Consider the following 6,038-nt stretch of genomic DNA (forward strand, 5'->3'; position numbering starts at 1 on the left):
TGGTCTAATAGAACCTTTCTTCCATCACATTTCCTGGTCCAGGAGGTCACAAGAGAGATTATGACAGATCCATTGAGCTAAATACAATGACAAGAATTTCTAATGGATGCCTGAGATCTCTACATTTTCAGGTATCAGGCATAAAATAGGTCTATAGGCAGTGAGGGCTGATCATTGACATTAAGCATGAGCAAAATATCTAAACCAAAACCTAAAGTTACAACAGTATGAAATCAGCAAATCAAAATCATACAACACGAGGCTACTGAAGCTTCTAAATGTAAAATACATAGTCATCATGAATAGCATTGTTTAGAATGAGTACAAAATATTCATATACAATCTAAGGCTTAGTAGCAATGAAAAGGAACAAATGAAGTATTTATTACTTAGAAATAATTACATTGGATATAGTGAAGGAACAACTGAAAGGACAATAAAACATGCAAGCTTTTAGTTGATGGAAAGCTGCATTGCTGCAAGGTAAGCGTGTAGCCTGATGGGTATTCATATAGACACCAACAAAGTGATGACACCAGCAAAGCCTGATGGTTAAAAGGGGTAACTCTGTATCAGGCTAAGGACTGTGGGAGCAGTAAAGAATAGAATGTGCAGCTATGGAACAAACACGGGAATTGATTGGACAGTGACTATTGGTATGCTTTGAACTGACAGTGATTGAACACAGATCCCTGTGTGTCATGTTCCCAATAGAATTACAACCTCTGGCAGAGTCCAACTCTTCAGCATTCGTGACCAAAAAGACAGTGATTAATTAGTGCCTGTCCTGTGAGTACGAGATAGGAAGCATGGTCAGTGCCACCAGGATCTCTATAAGAAGAAGAGACAAAGAGACATCAGCAACAGTGATGCGCGATTAAATCACTCGGGAGGCTAGATTGTACCCGGGAAATAAAGGCTTTTATTACTGACAAGAATGGAGCACACTATATACAATACAATCCCAGACTAAAGGGTCACCAGGCAGTGCAGTGACCTTTATACTTCCCCTGGTAGGCAGAGCCAACTGGAGTGTCCCACAGAACAATATCAACAGGTAGAACAGCCCAACCCTAACACCAACAGTGACAACAGTAATCATATCTACAAACCCCCATAGTGCTGACCATCCATGGCTCAGCACTCATAGTGGTAACCAACTATGGTTCACCACATTCACCCCTCCTTTAAAACAAAGGCTGGCGGGGCAAAAAAAAACAGAACAACTGTTCATATATTCACAAGTTCAGTCGTATTGGAGGACCGCACCGTCTCTGCGACCTCCTCAACACTGGCGGTAACGCCGGTTCTGGTAACCGTGGTGACCTTCTCTCCAAGGCGGTGTCCAGTGACTCCTCCAGTTCCTCACGGACAGGTGGACCACGAGGTGGTGACAATCTGCTGGACTCGAGCACGCCTCGAGGTGGTGACAATCTCCTGGACTCAGGCAAGCTGTACACGGGAGTAAGAGGATTAAGTGGTGGTCCCGATACTGCCCGCGCCGTGTCAGGAGGGGAGATAAGGGTCGGGGGGTCCCTAACTAGGGGTGTGGAAGCGACTGGGGTTTCCAAGTCCCCTGCAGGCGCCAGATCTCTAATAGAGACCGTGTCCTCTCGCCCGTCAGGATATGCCACATAGGCATATTGAGGGTTGGTGTGGAGGAGATGGACCTGTTCAACCAAAGGGTCGGACTTGCGGGTCCTAACATGCCGTCGCAGGAGGACAGGTCCTGAGTGCGTCAACCAAGATGGTAATGAGGTCCCAGAGGAAGACTTCCTAGGGAAGGAAAACATCCTCTCATGAGGAGTAGCGTTGATTGCCGTACACAGGAGTGAGCGGATAGAATGGAGCGCATCAGAGAGTACCTCTTGCCAACGGGAGACTGGAAGACCTTTAGACCTCAACGCCAGTAAGACAGCCTCCCAGACAGTAGCATTTTCTCGTTCAACCTGTCCGTTACCCCTAGGGTTGTAACTCGTAGTTCTACTTGAGGCAATCCCTTTTGAGAGCAGGTATTGCCTCAAGTCGCCACTCATGAATGACGAGCTCCTATCACTGTGGATATAGCTGGGGTAACCGAACAGGGTGAAAAGATCCCGTAATGCTTTGATAACCGTGGCAGTGGTCGTATCAGAACAGGGAATGACAAAAGGGAATCGTGAGTACTCGTCAATCACATTGAGGAAGTACACGTCCCGACCTGTCGAAGGGAGGGGGCCCTTGAAGTCCACACTCAGTCTTTCGAAAGGGCGAGTGGCTTTAATGAGGTGTGCCCTGTCAGGTCGGTAGAAGTGCGGTTTGCATTCAGCACATACCTGGCAGCTTCGGGTTATGGACCTGACATCCTCCACTGAGTAGGGTAGATTCCGGGCCTTTACGAAATGGAAGAGCCGAGTGACCCCTGGATGGCAGAGATCATTGTGGAGGGCCTGTAATCGATTCTCCTGCACACTTGCACATGTTCCACGTGACAGGGCGTCTGAGGGCTCATTGAGCTTCCCTGGACGGTACATGATATAATTGTAGGTGGAGAGTTCGATTCTCCACCTCAAGATTTTATCATTTTTGATCTTACCCCGTAACGTGTTGTTGAACATGAACGCCACGGACCGCTGGTCCGTGAGCAGGGTGAATCGTTTTCCCGCCAAGTAATGGCGCCAATACCGAACGGCCTCCACAATGGCCTGGGCCTTCTTTTCCACCGCAGAGTGCCGAATTTCGGGGCCTTGGAGGGTGCGAGAGAAAAAGGCGACGGGCCTGCCCGCCTGGTTAAGTGTGGCGGCCAGGGCGAAATCAGATGCATCACTCTCCACCTGAAAAGAGATGGACTCATCAACGGCGTGCATCATGGCTTTCGTGATGTCGGCTTTTATCCCTTCAAAGGCTAAGCGAGCCTCTGTTGCTAGGGGAAAGGAGGTAGACTTGATGAGCGGACGGGCTTTGTCCGCACAATTGGGAACCCACTGTGCGTAGTATGAGAAGAAGCCTAAGCATCTTCTCAGTGCTTTGATGCTAGTGGGCAGGGGAAGTTCCAGGAGGGGACGCATACGGTCTGGATCAGGGCCAAGGACCCCGTTTTCCACCACGTATCCGAGAATTGCTAGGCGGCGCTTGCGAAATATGAACTTCTCCCTGTTGTAGGTCAGATTCAGGCGAGACGCAGTGCGTACAAATCTAAGGATGTTGGCATCGTGGTCCTGCTGATCATGGCCGCAGATAATGACGTTATCCAGGTACGGGAAGGTAGCCCGCAGCCCGTTCTGGTCCACCATTCGGTCCATTGCACGCTGGAAGACTGAGACCCCATTCGTGACACCAAAGGGAACCCTTAAAAAGTGATAAAGACGACCATCCGCCTCAAAGGCCGTGTATTTCCGGTCCTCTGGGCAAATGGGGAGCTGGTGGTAAGCTGACTTCAAGTCAATGGTGGAGAACACCCGGTACTGCGCAATCTGGTTGACCATGTCAGATATGCGCGGGAGAGGATACGCATCCAGCTGCGTATATCTATTAATGGTCTGACTATAGTCTATGACCATCCGGGGTTTGTTTCCAGTTTTAACCACCACTACTTGCGCTCTCCATGGACTAGAGCTAGGTTGGATGATCCCTTCCCTGAGGAGCCGCTGAACTTCAGATCGAATAAAGATCCGATCCTCAGCGCTGTAACGCCTGCTCTTGGTTGCGATGGGCTTGCAGCCTGGCGTGAGATTCTCGAATAAAGATGGTGGGGTGATTCTGAGTGTCGAGAGGCTACACGTGGAGCGCGCTGGGCAATTTGGAGGCTGCTGTGCTCCCACTGAAAGTGGAGGGAGTGGCCCATCGTACTGCAGGGTACACTCCTCAGGTGGACCATAAAGTCTAGTCCCAGGAGCATCGGAGCGCAAAGGTGCAGTAACACAAGGAGCCTGAAGTTCTCGTAAACTGTGCCCCACACTGTCAGGTTGACCACGCAGCTCCCCAGCACGGTAACAGACCGGGACCTCGACGCCATCGAAATTGTCTGTCTGACAGTCCGTACTCGGAGACTGCACCGTTTCACGGTGTCAGGGTGAATGAAGTTCTCCGTGCTCCCGCTGTCAAACAAACAATGAATTTGGCGTCCATTTACCTCTATGCCCATCATGGACTTGTTGAGTCTGTGAGGCTTGGCCTGGTCCAGGATGATTGACGCCACCGTTGGGTCTTGGGTGCCACTGCAGGCAGCTGAGATGGTTGATGATGATGACCCCTGCTGGTCATCTGCGGTCGGTGCTGACCAAAATGGCTGTGCCCATGGATCGCACATGGTCGGTGGCGCTAAAAGTGGCGGCCCCTGCAGGTTGCACGTGTCTTGCGTCTCCGTCGTCAGGAATGGCGGCGCTCTGGAATCGCACGTGGTGGAAGACCTCGAAGACGCTGGAGACAAGGAGACAGGCTCAGGAGAATCACACGCCGCACTGCTATGTTTGGAGAGTGGTTTGGTCCTGCAGACTTTGGCATAATGCCCTTTCTTTCCACACGCGGAGCACAATACCGTTCTAGCTGGACATCGCTGCCGAGGGTGTTTCGCCAATCCACAGAAGTAACACCGTGGGCCTCCTGGAGCTGCCGCCGTCGTCAGGTCCGAGGTTGGAAACACAATCGTGCAGTTTTTCGGAGCCGCTGAATAAAGTAGAGTTGGTGGCTGTACTTGCCACGATGTTTCCACGTGGTCGGTGGGGTACGTTTCTAGACTTCTGGAGGCCGTCTCCATAGCGTCGGCCAATTCTACTGTCTTAGCAAGGTCTAGATTACCTTGCTCTAGCAGCCGAAGGCGAATGTACGACGAGCCGATTCCCGCCACGAACGCATCGCGAATCAAGTCGTTCGTATACTGGGCCGCCGACACTAGCTTGCAGTTGCAGGCTCTGGCTAGCTGCTGGAGTTCACACAGGTACTGTTCTGTTGTTTCGCCGGGCTGCCGCCGTCGAGTGGCTAGAAGGTGTCGAGCATGGATCTCGTTTGGCGGTTTGTTGTACCGTTTATTAAGTAGTTCGATGGCCCCTTTGTAGTCTTGGGCATCGCGGATTGATGAGTATACGGTGTCGCTTACCCTCGCATGGAGGACCCGCAGTCTATCGGCGTCGTTTTGAATGGCTGTTGAGGCATCGATGTAGTCTTGAAAACACTTTAACCAATGGTCGAAAGTGTTCGATGCTCCTCCCGCACGTGGATCTAAAGTAAGCCGATCGGGTTTCAACATTTGTTCCATGGTTTTAAAAAATTTTTGTCAGTAATAAAATTGATGCGTGATTAAATCACTCGGGAGGCTAGATTGTACCCGGGAAATAAAGGCTTTTATTACTGACAAGAATGGAGCACACTATATACAATACAATCCCAGACTAAAGGGTCACCAGGCAGTGCAGTGACCTTTATACTTCCCCTGGTAGGCGGAGCCAACTGGAGTGTACCACAGAACAATATCAACAGGTAGAACAGCCCAACCCTAACACCAACAGTAACTACAGTAACATATCTACAAACACCCATAGTGCTGACCATCCATGGCTCAGCACTCATAGTGGTAACCAACTATGGTTCACCACAAACAGTAACCTGGGATCAATCACTGTAGAAGAAGTAGCAAGACCCCGAGACTGAGACTGAGAGACATTGGAACTAAACCCATCAGGAGGGAATCTGATCAGTTCACCTCACCATGGATAGTTTCTCTAAATCCAAATCCTGAGTCTGGATATTTTGTGAAGTTTTGATACCTTTTAGTTATTTTGTGTATAACAAAGTAAATTTGATTTGCAAAAGATTTACAATTTTAAGAGTATATAAAAAGTCTAGCACATACACTTAACACTTCAAGGAGTCAAGTTTTTTTTTTAAGTAGCCTTCCCTTGGTAACCAGGTCTCTCCCCAAGAATCAAATCTGATTGTAATATTTAATGACATGGATGAAATTTTAGTATTTGAATTTAAAAGGGGATATGAAACTTGGACAGGATGTTGGATCTATCCGATGGAAAAACTATTAGACCTAAAAACTGGCCAGTTGGCCTGCA

The sequence above is a fragment of the Mustelus asterias genome, chromosome 8 (assembly GCF_964213995.1).
Source record: "Mustelus asterias chromosome 8, sMusAst1.hap1.1, whole genome shotgun sequence".
Classification (NCBI taxonomy): domain Eukaryota; kingdom Metazoa; phylum Chordata; class Chondrichthyes; order Carcharhiniformes; family Triakidae; genus Mustelus; species Mustelus asterias.